The sequence below is a fragment of the Callithrix jacchus genome, chromosome 3, assembly GCF_049354715.1.
Source record: "Callithrix jacchus isolate 240 chromosome 3, calJac240_pri, whole genome shotgun sequence".
Taxonomy (NCBI): domain Eukaryota; kingdom Metazoa; phylum Chordata; class Mammalia; order Primates; family Cebidae; genus Callithrix; species Callithrix jacchus.
Window position 1 is genome coordinate 96,356,678 of NC_133504.1, and position 17,246 is coordinate 96,373,923.

Genomic DNA, 17,246 nt, shown 5'->3' on the forward strand with positions numbered 1-17,246 from the left:
TATTTCCCACATTAATTGTGCCTGTAAAGTTTCTTTCCAGAAAACTCTCTGGTGTTGTTTAAAGTGTAAATTTTGGACAAAGGTCATTCTACAATTATTTCATTTGTAGGCTTCTCGCTCATACGAATTTTCTGTTGAGTAAGATTACAGAATCAATTAAAGGCTTTGCTAATTTCTTTATATAATATTTTTCCAGTATAGTTGTCCTGTATGACATACAAAATAACTATGTGCATGAGATTTTTCTCCAGTATGGATTTTCTTTTTCATATATATATATATATATACACATACATACATATACATACATACATATATATATACATACATATATATATACATACATATACATACATACATACATATATACACATACGTACATATACATACATATATATATATACATACATATATACACACACATATATTTTATTGCACTTTAGGTTCTAGGGTACATGTGAAGAACATGCAGGATTGTTGCATAGGTACATACATGGCAATGTGCTTTGCTGCTACCATCCGCATCACCTATATCTGGCATTTCTCCCCAGGTTATCCCTCCACAACTCCCTACCCCACACTGTCCCTGCCCTAGTCCCCCACAACAGACCTCAGTGTGTGACGATCCCCTCCCTGTGTCCATGTGTTCTCATTGTTCAACACCCACCTATGAGTGAGAACATGCAGTGTTTGATTTTCTGTTCTTGTCAGCTTGCTAAGAATGATGGTTTCTAGGTTCATCCATGTCCCTACAAAGGATACGAACTAATCATTTTTTATGGCTGCATCATATTCCATGGTGCATATGTGCCACATTTTCTCTGTCCAGTCTATCATTGATGGGCATTTGGTTTGGTTCCAAGTCTTTGCTATTGTAAACAGTGCTGCAATCAACATACATGTGGATGTGTCTTTATAACAGAATGATTTATAATCCTTTGGATATATACCCAGTAATGGGATTGCTGGGTCAAATGGAATTTCTATTTCTAGGTCCTTGAGGAATTGCCACACTGTCTTCCACAATGGTTGAACTAATTTACACTCCCACCAACAGTATAAAAGTGTTCTTATTTCTCCACATCCTCTCCAGCATCTGTTGTCTCCAGATTTTTTAATGATCGCCATTCTAACTGGCGTGAGATGGTATCTCAATGTAGTTTTGATTTGCATTTCTCTAATGACCAGTGATGATGAGCATTTTTTCATGTTTGTTGGCCTCATAGATGTCTTCTTTTGAAAAGTGTCTGTTCATATCCTTCTTCCACTTTTGGATGGGTTTGTTTTTTTCTTATAAATCTGTTTTAGTTCTTTGCACTTTCTGGATATAAGTCCTTTGTCAGATGGGTAGATTGCAAAAATTTTTTCCCATTCTGTTGGTTGCCAGTTCACTCTAATGATTGTTTCTTTTGCTACGCAGAACCTCTGGTGTTTAATTAGATCCCATTTGTCTATTTTGGGTTTTGTTGCCAATGCTTTTGGTGTTTTAGTCATGAAGTCCTTGCCTATGCCTATGTCCTGAATGGTTTTGCCTAGGTTTTCTTCTAAGGTTTTTATGGTGTTAGGTCTTATGTTTAAGTATTTAATCCATCCAGAGTTAATTTTGGAGCAAGGTGTCAGGAAGGGGTCCAGTTTCTGCTTTCTGCACATGGCTAGCCAGTTTCCCAACCCAACACCATTTATTAAACAGGGAATCCTTTCCCCATTGCTTGTTTTTGTCAGGTTTGTCAAAGATCAGATGCTTTTAGATTTGTGATGTTGCCTCCAAGGCCTCTGTTCTGTTCTATTGGTTTATATCTCTGTTTTGGTACCAGTACCATGCTGTTTTGATACCAGTACCATGCTGTTTTGATTACTGTAGCCTTGTAGTATAGTTTGAAGTCAGGTAGCATGATGCCTCCAGTTTTGTTCTTTTTGCTTAGAATTGACTTGGCTATGTGGGCTCTCTTTTGCTTCCATATGAAATTTAAGGTGGTTTTCTACAGTTCTGTGAAGAGGGTCATAGGTAGCTTGATGGGGATAGCATTGAATCTATAAATTACTTTGGGCAGTATGACCGTTTTCATGATATTGATTCTTCCTATCAATAAACATGGAATGTTTTTCCATCTATTTGTGTCCTCTTTTATTTCCTTGAGCAGTGATTTATAGTTCTCCTTGAAGAGGTCCTTTACATCCTTTGTTAGTTGTATTCCTAAGTATTTTAATTTTTTTGTAGCAATTGTGAATGGCAGTTCATTCTTGATTTGGTTCTCTTTAAGTCTGTTATTGGTGTTCAGAAATACTTATGATTTTTGCACACTTATTTTGTATCCTGAGACTTTGCTGAAGTTGCTTATCATCTTAAGGAGATTTTGGGTTGAGACAATGGGGTCTTCTAAATATGCAATCATGTCGTCTGCAAATAGAGACAATTTGACTTCCTCCTTTCCTAATTGAATACCCATTATATCTTTTTCTTGCCTGATTGCTGTGGCTAGAACTTCCAATACTATATTGAATAGGAGCGGTGAAAGAGGGCATCCCTGTCTAGTGCCAGATTTCAAAGGAAATGCTTCCAGTTTTTGCCCATTCAGTATGATATTGGCTGTGGGTTTGTTGTGAATAGCTTTTATTATTTTGAGATATGTTCTGTCAATACCTAGCTTATTGAGAGTTTTTAGCATAAAGTACTGTTGAATTTTGTTAAAGGCCTTCTCTGCATCTATTGAAATAATCATGTGCTTTTGTCTTTGGTTCTGTTTATGTGGTGAATTATGTTGAGAGACTTGCCTATGTTGAACCAGCCTTGCATCCCCAGGATGAAGCCTACTTGATCATGATGGATAAGCTGTTGTGCTGTTGCAGTTGGTTTTCCAGTATTTTATTGAAGATTTTTGCATCTATGTTCATCATGGATATTGGCCTAAAGTTTCCTTTTCTTGTTGAGTCTCTGCCAGGTTTTGATATCAGGATGATGTTGGTCTCATAAAATGATTTGGAAAGGATTCCCTGTTTTTGTATTGTTTGGAATAATTTCATCATGAATGGTACCAGTTTCTATTTCTATGTCTGGTCAAATTTAGCTGTGAACCCATCTGGACCTGGGCTTTTTTTGGTTGGTAACCTATTAATTGCTGCCTCAACTTCAGCCATTGTTATTGGTCTATTCAGAGTTTTGATTTCTTCCTGGTTTAGGCTTGGGAGGATGCAAGTGTCCAGGAATTTATCCATTTCTTCCAGATATACTGGTTTGTGTGCATAGAGTTATTTGTAGTAATCTCTGATGGTGGTTTGTATTTCTGTGGAATCTGTGGTGATACCCCCTTTATTGTTTTTTATTACATCTATTTGATTATTCTCCCTTTTCATTTTTATTAATCTGGCTAGTCTGTTTTGTTTATCTTTTCAAAAATCCAGCTCCTGGATTTATTGATTTTCTGAAGGGTTTTTTGTGTCTCTGTCTCCTTCAGTTCTGCTCTGATCTCAGTTATTTCTTGTCTTCTGCTAGTTTTTGAGTTTTTTTCATCTTGCTGCTCTAGCTCTTTCAATTTTGATGATAGGGTGTCGATTTTAGATCTTTCCTTGCTTCTCATGTGGGCACTTATTGCTACAAATTTTCCTCTAGCCACTGCTTCAAATGTGTACCAGAGATTCTGGTACATTGTGTCTTCATTCTTGTTGGTTTCTAAGAACATCTTTATTTCTGCCTTCATTTAATTATTTATCCAGTTAACATTCAAGAGCCACTTGTTCAGTTTCCCTGAAGTTGTGTGGTTCTGAGTGAGTTTCTTAATCTTGAGTTCTAATTTGATTGCACTGTGGTCTGCTTGACTGTTATGATTTCTGTTTTTTTTTTGCATTTGCTGAGGAGTGATTAACTTCCAATTATGTGGTCCATTTTAGAGTAGGCATGATGTGGTGCAGAGAAGAATGTAAATTCTGTGGATTTGGGGTGGAGAGTTCTGTAAATGTATATTAGGTTTGCTTGGTCCAGATCTGAGTTCAAGTCCTGGATTTCCTTGTTAATTTTCTGTCTTGTTGATCTGTCTAATATTGACAGTGGAGTGTTAAAGTCTCCCACTATTACTGTGTAGGAGTCTAAGTCTCTTTGTAGGTCATGAAGAACTTGCTTTATATATATGGGTGGTCCTGTATTGGGTGCATATATATTTAGGATTATTAGCTCTTCTTGTTGCATTGATCATTTTACCATTAGGTAATGCCCTTCTTTGTCTCTTTTGATCTTTGATGGTTAAAGTCTATTTTATCAGAGACTAGGATTGCAACACTTGTTTTCTCTCTCTCTCTCTCTCTCCATTTGCTTGGTAAATCTTCCTCCATCCCTTTATTTTGAGCCTATGTGTATCCTTGCACATGAGATGGGTTTCCTGGATGAAGCACCCTGATGGGTTTTGACTTTTTATCCGATTTGACAGTCTGTCTTTTGATTGGCACATTTAGTCCATTTATATTTAAGGTTAATATTGTTAAATGTGAATTTGATCCTGCCATTTTGATGCTAGCTGGCTGTTTTGCCTGTTAGTTGATGCAGTTTCTTTATTTTGTTGATGCTCTTTACCATTTGGTATGTTTTCGGAGTGCCTGGTACTGGTTGTTCCTTTCTATGTTTAGCGCTTCTTTCAGAAGCTCTTGTAAAGCAGGCCTGGTGGTGATGAAATCTCTGAGCAGTTGCTTGTTCATTAAGAATTTTATTTCTCCTTCTCTTATGAAGTTTAGTTTGGCTGGATATGAAATTCTAGGTTGAAAGTTCTTTTCTTTAAGGATGTTGATTATTGGCCCCTACTCTCTTCTGGCTTGTAGGGTTTCTGCCAAGATACCTGCTGTGAGTCTGACTGGCTTCCCTCTGCGAGTGACGTGACCTTTCTCTCTGGCTGCCCTTAGCATTTTTTCCTTCATTTCAACCCTGATGAATCTGAGGATTATGTGCCTTAGAGTTGCTCTTCTTAAGGAATACCTTTGTTGTGTTCTCTGTATTTCCTGGACTTGAATATTGGCCTGCCTGTCTAGGTTGGGGAAGTTCTCCTGGATAATATCCTGAAGAGTGTTTTCCAGCTTGGATTCATTCTCTCTGTCACACTCAGGTACACCTATCAAAAGTAGATGAGGTCTTTTCACATAATCCCATATTTCTTGGAGGATTTGTTCATTTCTTTTTCTCTTTTTTCTCTCATCTTGCCTTCATTTTATTTCATTGAGTTGATCTTCAATCTCTGATATCTTTTATTCTGCTTGGTCAATTTGGCTATTGAAACTTGTGTATGCTCTGTGATGTTCTCATGTTGTGTTTTTCAGATGCTTCAATTCATTTATATTCCTCTCTAAGCTATTTATTCTTGTTAGCATTTCTTCAAACCTTTTTTCAAGGTTCTTAGTTCTTTGCATTGGGTTAGAACATGTTCTTTTAACTCAGAGAAGTTTGTTATTACCCACCTTCTGAAGACTGTTTCTGTCAATTCATCAGCCTCATTCTCCATCTAGCCTTGCTCCCTTCCTGGTGAGAAGTTGTGATTCCCTTGGAGGAGGAGAGGCATTCTGGTTTTGGGTATTTTCATCCTTTTTTGTACTGGTTTCTTCCCATCTTTGTGGATCTATCTATCTGTGGTGTTTGTAGTTACTGGCTTTCAGATGGGGTCTTTGAGTCGACATCTTTTTTGTTGATGATGAAATTATTTCTGTTTTTTAGTTTTCCTTCCAACAGTCAGGCCCCTCTGCGATAGGACTGCTGGAGGTCTACTCTAGACCTTGCTTGCCTAGGGATCACCTGCAGCAGTTGCAGAACAGTAAGTGTTGCTGCCAGTTTCTTCTTGTTATCTCTGTTCCAGAAGGATACCCACCAGATGTCAGCCTGAACTCTCCTTTATGATGTGTCTCTTTGAATATATGGCGATCGGAGAGCTGCTTGAGGAGATGGTCTATCCCTTATAGTAGCTGAAGTGCTGAGCTGTGAGCTCTGTTGTTCCTTTCAGAGCTGCTGGGCAGGTATGTTTAAGTCTGTTGCTGCAGAACTCATAATCACCTCTTTTTCCCAGGTGCTCTGTCCCAGGAAGTTGGGGCTTTATTTATAAATTCCTGACATGCTGCTGCCTTTTTTCAGAGATGCCCTGCCCAGCGAGTACATAGGCTAGTCACAGTCTGCCAGCAGAGGCATTGCTGAGCTGCCGTGGTCTCTGCCCAGCTGCTCTGTGAACTTCCTTGCAGTTTTGTTTATAGAGGTATAGTTAGAACTCCCTTGGTAATGGCTGTCTGCCTCAGTAATGGCGGACTGTCTCTGTAATGGTGGAATGCCTCAGTAATGGTGGACTTCCTCGGTAGTGGTGGACTGCCTCAGTAGTGGTGGACTGCCTTGGTAATGGCAGATACCCTTCTCCCCAAAGAGCTGGTGGACCATCTTGGTTCCAGCTGTGCTTGCTGTGCAACTCTCATTCCAGAGCGTTTCAGATTGCTGGTCTTTGTAGGGGTAGGACCGGCCAAGCCATATCACCTGGCTCCCTGTTTCAGCTCCCTTTCTTTCAATTGAACAGGCAACTCTTTCTCCCAGGCATTCCAGTCGCCAGTTGAAATGGCACCTGGGTTTGTGTGAGTTTTTGTGTGGAGACCTGCTGCACCCGTGCTGGAGACTCGTGGCACTTTTCTGCCCAAGAATCTCCTGGTCTGTGGACAGTAAAAATTCATTTGGAAATGCGGTGATCACTCACCCTCTGTGTTTTTGCTGGGAACTGCAATCCAGAGCTGTTCCTATTCAGCCATCTTTGATCCTCTCACATTTTAACTTCAAACTCTCTCAGAGTATGTCCTAAGGCAGAGCTGATACTTTGGGGAACAGCACAGAAGGTGGTTAATTAATTTCATAACAAATGTTTTTGACCTTCTATTACCAAGGCTTTTTCATGGAGTAGATATTTTGTGTAAAATGAGCCACTTAGGTCATAAATATAGTAGCTGAAGAAAATAATGGAATGTTGCTGTGTTTTAATTTAGCACAGAAGTCCAGCTTCTCATCTATGACTTGTTTTACAACGATAACAATTAAAGCAATTTCTTCAAGTTTCTCAGCTCTTAAAAAAAAGTAGAAAAAAAGTTAATTATCCTACTGCACATAGGGTGTCACCTAGAAACACTGAGTTAATTGTCCTTGCTTCTGGAAGTTTCTTCTCAAATCCTTAGACACTTTTATTTTCCACTGGTTTTTCCATTGATGCCAGCTTCCTTGAGTCATTCCAATCCATCCTCCCCACAACTGTGCCACAAGCAGCCCTTACAGGAAAGAGACACCCCAGAGTCACACTTTCTATCTGTCACCTGTTTGCAACCTTAAGCTGTCTGGCATAATTTGTTTTCTTTTGTCATTCCAATCTTTGTTATTTTTGATATCTTTATAGTAATTCTTGCTTTTTTATTATTAAACACAACCCAATATTTTTGGCCGAAGCCACTGTGAATAAAATTACAAACAAAATATTTAAAAAGCAGAATTGCTCATATGATCAACTGTGACTAGGCTTCATTTTAATAACAAAAAAAAATTTGGTTGCTCAGCTATCTGAAGACACTCAGAGAAATAATGAAAATGGGTCACCAGGTCTAAGACTTGCCTTCTACCTCACTGCTTTGAGTAAAATACAGGAGCAAATCATTTTGGCAATAAAGTAGAATACCTCTTTAGAAATCAAGATTGAAAAAGTACAAATTCCTAGCAAAAAATGTATGGTCAGAAGCCACAGCTCATGTCTTAGATAAATATTGTTTAACCTGAACCCTGGAAGAAAAAATTACTGCTGTTTTCAAACAGAGTTTGAAGCAATCTCCTTGTCTGCCTCTTTAACATTTATCAGTGACTTGGCAGCTCCAACCTATTCAAGTATGTCCTTTTGGACATCACTGTCAGTCTGCTCCACCATCTTCTCTCGGTCTTACCTCCATCCTAAATTACAGACCTTCCTGTTGTCTTCTTATAGTTTTTCAATGTTATTCCCTGAAAGTATTTTTCTCCAATTGGCCCAGTGTATTTTAAAAGGAATTTTATGACTCCAGTCTTTCCCAGTGAACATTGCTGCTTCTATTCCAGCAGAGATAAACACTTTTTTAGTTAGCTACTATCTGAGTTTTCAAGTTATACTCCAATCAAATTTTATTTTAATTGCTCTGATGTTAATAAAATAAAGATGGTTGCCAGATTTGAGTATGCACGTTAACATGCAAGCTATTTAAGGAACACTGAGGCTCTTCCTCCAGCTAGGTGCTCAATACATACCTGTGGAATGAATGAATGAATCACAACTAGCCTCTACTCTCATATGGGAAATACATGATATACTAAACATAATTTATAATTCATTCCTTAGGAACTTGAGTTTGGATATAGCCTGAAGTGAGTGAAGGGGCCTACAGTGTAATAAATGAAAGGAAATTTTCTAGCAGATGGGAATCCTCTGTGAAAGAAGGCAATGGTGGGTGTCCAGTAGCCTGCTTATCAAACGTTAGAAGAAAGAATGAAATGAGACAGCAAAGCACTGGATAAAATTAGCAGCAGGCTGGGAATTATGGAATGAAATGCCGAATCCAGTCAAAAATAAGTCATAAAAGGCCAAGCGCCGTGTCTCAAGCCTGTAATCCCAGCACTTTGGGAGACCAAGGCGGGTGGACCATGAGGTCAAGAGATCGAGACCATCCTGGACAACATGGTGAAACCCTGTCTCTACTAAAAATACAAAAATGATCTAGGTGTGGTGGTGCGTGCCTGTAGTCCTAGTGACTCTGGAGGCTGAGGCAGAAGAATTACTTGAACTCAAGAAGCAGAGGTTGCAGTGAGCCAAGATCACGCCACTGCACTCAAGCCTGGCAACAGAGTGAAAAGTCCAGAACACCAGGGACTTCTACTGTGAAGTAAATGTACGACAAAGAAAACAATTATCAGCTTGTGGAAGTCACCAAAAGGCATCAGCAGTAGGGTAAGTGTGACTGGATGAGATGTTGGACTCTGAAAGATGTCCTCAACTTCTGTAAGTGCTCCTCTCACTTCACATATCCCCACCCAAACACACATACACACATATGCAGCAAGAGTCATCTAAGATGGAAAAGGATATGCTGTACAGTGTTTATAGCTACAGAGGAATGCTAGATATAGTATTTATATTCTACTGGGAAAAGAAAGTAGAAATCATGCCCCAAGTCACTTGATAGGGTTGGAAAATAATTAACTGAGAAAGAATACTTGCATTAAAGAGGCTGAACTTAAATTAGTTCTTGATATTTGGCCTAATTATGAGGGTCTCCATTATTTCACAGGGGAATTTTAACTTCCAAGTTAAAAAAGCAAGCAGACCTGAATCTCTAGCTTGCTGATACTTGAGAAAATAATCTATAGAATTTCCGTGATTCTCAGGCCAAACCTGAGCAAAGAAGCACTACAGACATTTTAAATAAAGGGAATGGGAAACCATAGAGGAAGTAATGCCTTCATCAGACTTTAGTAAGAAACCAGGTTAAACAGAAAAAATGATGTGTTCTAGGCATTAACTGGCTTATAATTATTTACATGTTAAGTTTAAGAATTGCTAATGATCCAGTCAACTATTTGTTTTGCAAAATTAGTCCTTCAGGACCAGATTGGAAACACTATTTTATATTCTTAAGGTGTGAAAAGGAGACAGCACAAGCTACATCTCTAGATATATTTATAAATATAAGTGAAATGCCTGTGTAACCATACTAACTGTATTTGCTAAATATTCAGACAGTAGTAAAAATGATCAGGCAGTTAAGTATGTATTAAGACTTCTCGTAAAATATAGCATCCTTCGAAATGCTCTTCTAAATAGCTCAGTTTGAACAACAATTTCCTTGGCTCAGTAAATCTCTTCTACTGTCATATGCAACAGTGGTTGGGATAAGCTGCTTGATGAGGAACAACTCTCCCCTGTCTTCTCATTTCCCACTTCCTTTCACTTCCTCTCTCCTCCTGTCTCCCATCCTTTTTCCTCCCCTCCATTTTCATTTTCTCTCCTCCTTTCCTCTCTCTGTCTCTTCTCTCATCTTCCTGGTCTCATCTTATACTGACCTTAATTAGAAGCAGAGCAAACACATTGTGCAAGCAATGAAAAAGATGCTTTTATTCTTTCAGTGAATAACTATAGAGATTTACCAAGTTCCAGGATTGAAGCTACATACTTTTGATTATGGAGCAAATAAGGCAAACATGGTTGCTACCCTTAGGGTGTGTACAGACCATAGGAAGACAGAGAGCCAAGAGGCAATAACAAAATCTGTGATGCATGTCATGGTAGATATTCTGATAGGACAAACTGTTAAGGAATCCCAGAATAAGAGAATTTCACCTAGTCCATGTTATTTCTCTCTAGGCACATGGGAACATAATCTTACTGAATTTCTTGAAAGAGTCTGACAGGAACAATTAGATTTTAATGGATTTCATACTGATAATTTGACAAATTTCTCCTGCCTGTTCATTTACTTTTTGCCTTAACTGTAGTTGTTATGAAATCAAACAAGGTGAATTAAGGATTTTTGAGTGGTATTTATGCAATTCTCAAAGAAGTACATGTTATTTTTAACAATTATGAATAAAAAATGAATTTTCTGCTATCTAATTTTATTTACTTATTTTTAGGGCAGGGAATTCCTTGCTCTAGTCATTATACTGGGCTCTGGAAACAAATGGTGGCTAAAATAGGTAGAATCCTGCTCTTGTGGACATTTGATAAAGCAAGCAGAGTTACATTTATTTACCTTCAGTAAATAAGGTATTAAATATATCAAAAGAGTGAAAGGTATTCTAGTCTCAGTTTTACAAAAGCAGAGGCTGAGACAAAGCTTTGGATGCTTATAGTTTATCCTAAGAAACAGAAGTGAGGGAATAGAGAAGGTGAGATGGAAAGCATCACTCATGCAGTTGCAAAGTACAGAATCCCTCCTAGAACCACCCCCTTGAAAGAAGAAATGGTAGAATTTATCCATCCACTCCCATAGTTGAAGGCTGCTCATGGGGGGCACAAACTCTTCTAGATTCCCACAGTGTGCTGGCACATGGGCCACAAAAGCTCTTTCTGTGTCTAAGGACACAGGACAGAATGAAGAAAGATACTCTGCTTGGGCTTGGGGCCTGACACTAAGGTGAGCCTGAGCAAAAGAAACTGTCCACCACAGGTGCACTGAAACAGAAGTGCAGAGGTTGAGGGGATGTTTCAGAGACCCAAGGCATGAACTACAAATGGCATTTTGAGATTATTTCTCCTGATGATGAGCAAAAGCAACAGGATTCAAATCTCCAAGAGAGAAAAAAATAAGCAGACAGAAATCCACTTCTATTCACTTTCTTATAAAATTGGTCTGAGGATGAGATCCAGTCCCTAAATAATTTATCTTGATTCATTTTTTCCAGCTTAGAAAATATCCTGGGGACATCCAAATCAAATATTTTGGTCCTCATGACTTTCTTTTTTTTCTGCATAAGCCCCATGGCCCAATGGCTGTATGTTGTTTGAAAAGGAATTGATACTATGATGAAGGAAACAAGCAGGAAGCTACAGACGGAAGCAGACAGATTGATCCCACAGGCTTTGCCAAAGGAACATGCAGAAACTATTTATATATCTAAGACTTATGCTGTTATTTGTATTTGAATAGTGTGTACTAACCCATTGCTAGCATAGTGTAATGCTGTTTTTTCCTGAATAACAGAGATGGGTTTACTTTTATCATTTCACACCTTACTCTGGATATATTCCAGTCAGTAATAAGCATTTGTAATGAAATGATATAAATAAGAGTGGTAGTCTGTGTTTCTGTGACCAACTTTAAAAGTGCCTATGTGAGGGCTGGGCATGATGGCTCCTGCCTGTAATTCCAGCGGTTTTGGAGGCTGAGGCAGGAGGATCGCTTGAGGTCAGGAGTTTGAGACCAGCCTGGGCTATATAACCAGATCCCGTCTCCACAAAAAATTAAAAATAATTAGCCAGGCATGGTGGCACAGGCCTGCAATCCTAGCTACTCAGAAGACTGAGGTGGAAAGACCTCTTGAGCCCAAGAAGGCAAGAGAATCTGAATGATTACACTATAGCACTCCAGCCTGTGACAGAGCAAGTGTCTCTGAAGACAAAAAACTAAGTGCCTGTGTGACTAAAATATTTCACAGTAATATTTGCCATTTGCTTTTTGTGGAACAGTGTTAAAATTGGTAAATTAAAGTGAAAGCTATTTAGGAATCTCTTGTATTGTTCTTCCAACTTTTCTGTAAGTTTAGGTTTTTTTTCCAAAATGAAACTTTAGCAAACATTGCATGATACATGACTATGTAAGATATGTAAGACACATGTGACTGATGAAAAATAATCAAAAGTATAAATAAATGAGAATTTAAAAATCAAGATATACCATTACCCAAAAGAGGTAAGGAGGTTTTGCTACCACCTTCTAGACTTTTTCTTCTTGGAAACAAATTATATACATGTACACATAAATAACGTATAAAGTAGACATATTTTATAACATATTTATATGTGCCAGTCTTTCTATAAGGTGCTCTTTCTCTCAAAAATACTCATGATCTCTTCTCTCTGTTAACAAATATGTTAATATATTTCTTCCTAATAAATACCTACTATTAAATCATTTGACATATAGTTATAAATGTTTTAAGTATCTTATTGTTAGACTCTTGGTCTAACAAAAGACCAAATATTATAATTTGGTTTCTAATTTTTCTCTATTTTAAATATAATTATACTATATTCCTCCAATATAATAGATAATGCAATTTTTATTATGTTATAATTACTGCGGTCTAGGAAACATCTTTGTACATAAACCCAGGCCCTCCTGTGGGCATATGTTGATGAGATAATTTCCTCTAAGTAGAATAGCTATGTCAAAAGTTATGTACTTTCAAAATTTTGGTTTTTGAGATTTTGCTTTCAACCAATATGGGGTTATAGGTATTGATTGTATCCTCCTGCCTAAAACAACCCAAAACAATAAATAAAATATATGAAACAACCATTTATAATACATTGAATAGGGGGTAAAAAAAGGACCATAATATCTAAGAGAGGACAGAAAATGTCCTATATTTATTACCTTAAGAGAGTATCCAGGCCCTGGCACAGGGAGGCAAAACTCAGTAATCATGAGCACTGAGTATAGTACACAAACAGTGTTTTAGTCCCTCCTCACACTGCTATACGTAACTACCTGAGACTGGGTAATTTATGAGGAAAAAAAGGTTTACTTTACTCAGAGTTTCACAGGCTTAACAGGAAGAATGACCAGGAGAGCTCAGGAAACTTACAATCATGGCAGAAGGTGTGAAGAGGAAGTAAGTCTGTCTTACCATGGTGAAGCAGGAAAGAGAGTGATGGGGAAATAACACACACTTGCAAAGCATCAGATCTTGTGAGAAATCACTCACTATCAAAAGAACAGCAGAGGGGAAATTGCCCCCATGATCCAGTCACCACCAGGTCCCTCCCCCGACAATTACAATTGAATTATAATTGATAGTTCCAATCAACAATTATAATTGTTGTGTTACAATTAAACATGAGATTTGAGTGGGGACCCAGACATAAACCATATCATTCTGCCCCTGACCCCTCCCAAATCTCATATCCCTCTCATATTAGTCTCATCTGAGACAAGGAAAGTGCCTTCCACCTGTGATACTGCAAAATCAAAACAAGTTAGTTACTTCCAAGATACAGGCATGGGATAGATGGTCCCATTCCAATGAGAAAAATTGGCCAAAACAAGGGGCTACGGGCCCCATGCAAGTCTAAATCCCAGTAGGACAATCATTAAATCTGAAGCCTCCAAAATAACTTCCTTTGACTCTATTTCTTGTATGCATTTCTATTTTATTTTTATTATTTAATTGACAAAATGGTTTATATTTATCATGTGCAATATGATGTTTTGAAATATGTATACAATGTGAAAGGGCTTAATAAAGGTAACTAACAGATGCATTACCATACATATTTTTTTGGTGAGAATGCCTAGAAACTTTGCTCAGTGATTTTCAAAATACAATACATTGTAATTAACTATAGTTATCATGGTCTACAATTGTTCTCTTGACCACATTCTCCCTATTCAACTGAAATTTTCTGTCCTTACTCAACATGTCACCAACTCTCCACCCACGTTCCAGCCCTAGTTACTGCAACGACTCTCTACTTTCATTAGTTCGGCTTTAAGATCCCACATGTAAATTAGTGGGGCGTGGTAGCCTGTAGTCCCAGCTACTCAGGAGGCTGAGGAAGGGGAGTCACCTGAACCTGGGAGGCCGAGGTTACAGTGATGTACTCCAGCCTGGTGAGAGAGCAAGACTATGTCTCAAAAACACAAAAGTTTTCGCAAGTAAGTGAGATCATGCAGTATGTGTCTTCCTTTGTCTGGCTTATTTCAGTTAAAATAATGTTCCCCAAGGTCATCCATGTTTTTACAAATGACAGAATTTTTTCTTTTTAAGACTGAATTTCTGTTGTTTGTGTGTGTATATTATACATATGTGCATATAATATATACATATTATATATGTATAATATATAATATAAAAATAATATATTTTATATTATATTTATATAAATAACACATTATGTATTGAAGAAATTTAAATATATTACATATTTTGTATATAATTTATAAAATATTTTAAAATATATTTTACATAAAATATATGGTTTTATATATAATGTATATTATTCATTTATAAGATATAAAAATATATTTATATATAAATATATAAAGATGTATTTATATACATTTATACATGTATATATTATATACATATATTAACATATAAACATAAAATATATATATTGTTTATATATTATATACAGTATATTTATATTCTTTATATATTATATTTATATAGGTAATATATTTATGTATTATATGTTAAGTGTTCATGTATAATATATAATATATAAATAAAATATATTGTTTTATATATTATATAAAGATACACATAAAATATATATCTATATAATGTATATTATATATAATTTTCTCTATTTTTATAAATAACACTTAAGTTGGTTCTATAGACTGACTATTGTAAATAGTTTTGCAATAAATATGGGAGTTTAGCTATCTATTTGACATACTGATTTTATTTCCTTTGCATATATATGCAGAGTGGGACTACTGGGTTATTTAGTAGTCTTATTTTTAATTTTTTTGAGAAACCTTCATACCATTTTTCATAAAAGCTATACTAATTTACCTTACTGTCAACAGTGTACAGGGTTTTCTTTTTTTTTTCATTTCCTTGACAACTTTACTGTCTTTTGTCTCTAAAAAAAGCCATTCTAACAGGTATGGGGTGGGATTTTCTTATGGTTTTAATTTGCTTTTCCATGATTGTTAATGATATTGAGCATTTTTGTATACCTTCTGGGCATTTGTATGCCTTCTTTTGAAAAATGTCTACTTGGGTTCTTCACCCATTTTAAAATCAGGTTATTTATCTTCTTACTATTGAGTTGTTTGAGCTTCTTATATGCTTTGAATGTTAAGTCCTTATGAGATGTATGGTGGCAAATATTTTCTCCCATCACATAGGTTGCCTCTTCACTCTGTTGAATTTTTTTTTTCTGTGCAGAAGCTTTTTTGTTTGGTATATTCACTTTTGTCTATTTTTGCTTTTGTTGCCTGTTTTTTTTTTTTCCTGCTCCAGTCAATGAAAGGGACACTTTATTGAAGCTCCAGGGCCATGGGTCCTGGGCATGAGGCTGCCTTTAAAGGCAAGAAGAGCCATATTTGACCTTGTTTGGACACAGGTTGTTGATGTGGCTACACTTCTTCTTGCCGCAGTTGACAGCATGGGGATACAGGTAAGTATAGCTCTTGCAGCAGATCATCTTGTCACAGTTGTATTTCTGGGTGAACTGGTGAAGGGAAGGCTCAATGATGCCACCTCACAGGCTCAGTAGGTGCAGGGTGGACTGTTTCTGGATGTTGTAGTCTGAGAGAGTGCAGCCATCCTCCAGCTCTTCGCTGGCAAATATCAGACGCTGCTGGTCAGGTAGGACACCCTCCTTGTCTTGAATTTTGGGTTTTACATTCTCAATGGTGTCACTGGGTTTAAACCTCAAGGGTGATGGTCTTGCCCATGAGGGTTTTCACAAAGATCTGCATCTCTGCGTCTGCTACACGACCACTGTCACCAACTAACTCATCCACCTTGCTGAAAAAAAAGAGCCACAGTGTCAGACTTTATGTTCAAATTTTTTCCATTTCGAATTGTTTATTGTATGTAGTATGAGATAAGGGTCTAATTGTATTCTTCTGCATATGAATATCCAGTTTTGCCAACATCATTTATCGAAGAGCCTGTTCTTTCCTCATTGTGTGTTCTTGGCTCCTTTGTCAAACAAAATCAATTGACCAAATTGACCATAAATGCATGAGTTTATTTCTGGACTTTTTATTCTGTTCCATTTTTTTCTATATGCCTACTTTTATGCCACTACCATGCTGTTTTGGTTACTATAGTTTTGTAGTATATTTTGAAGTCAGGTAATGTGATGGCTTCAGATGTGTTCTTTTTGCTCAAGAGTGCTTTGGCTGTTCATGATCTTTTGTGGTTTCATATGAATTTGAGGAATGCATTTTCTATCTCTGTGAAGAATGTCATTGGTATTTTGATAGAAATTGCCTTAAATCTGTTGATTGCTTTTGGTAGTATGGTCATTTTTAGAATATTAGTTCTTCCTATCCATGAACACAGGATGCCTTTTTTCATTTCTGTTTGTGTGTGTACCCTTTGATTTTTTTTCATCAGCATTTTATAGTTTTCATTATAGATATCTTTCACTTCCTTGGTTAAATTTATTCTTTGGTATTTTCTATTTTGGTGGCTATTGTAAATTTTATTGCTTTCCTGATTTCTTTTTTGGCTAGCTTGTTCTCAGCTTATAGAAATCCTACTGATTTTTGTGTGTTCATTTTGTATCCTACAATGTTATTGAATTTATTTATTAGTTCTGACATTTTTTGCTAGAGTCTCTAGAAGTTTTTATTTGTAAAATCATGTCATCTGCAAACAGGAACATGGTCAAGGGATTTCTAGGATGCAAGATTGGTTCAACATAGGCAAACCTACAAATGTGGTATACTACATTAATAGAATGGAGGATAAAAACCATATGATAATCTCAATTGATAGAGAAAAAACATTTGACAAAATTCAATGTCTTTTCATGATACAAAGTCTAAAGTTA

At 36.9% G+C, this 17,246-nt stretch overlaps 1 pseudogene; it reads right to left on the bottom strand.

The window, feature by feature from the left end:
• Positions 1-15,761: 15,761 nt before the first annotated feature.
• LOC100407157 (ubiquitin-ribosomal protein eL40 fusion protein pseudogene) lies at positions 15,762-16,167 on the bottom strand (annotated as a pseudogene).
• Positions 16,168-17,246: the final 1,079 nt, after the last annotated feature.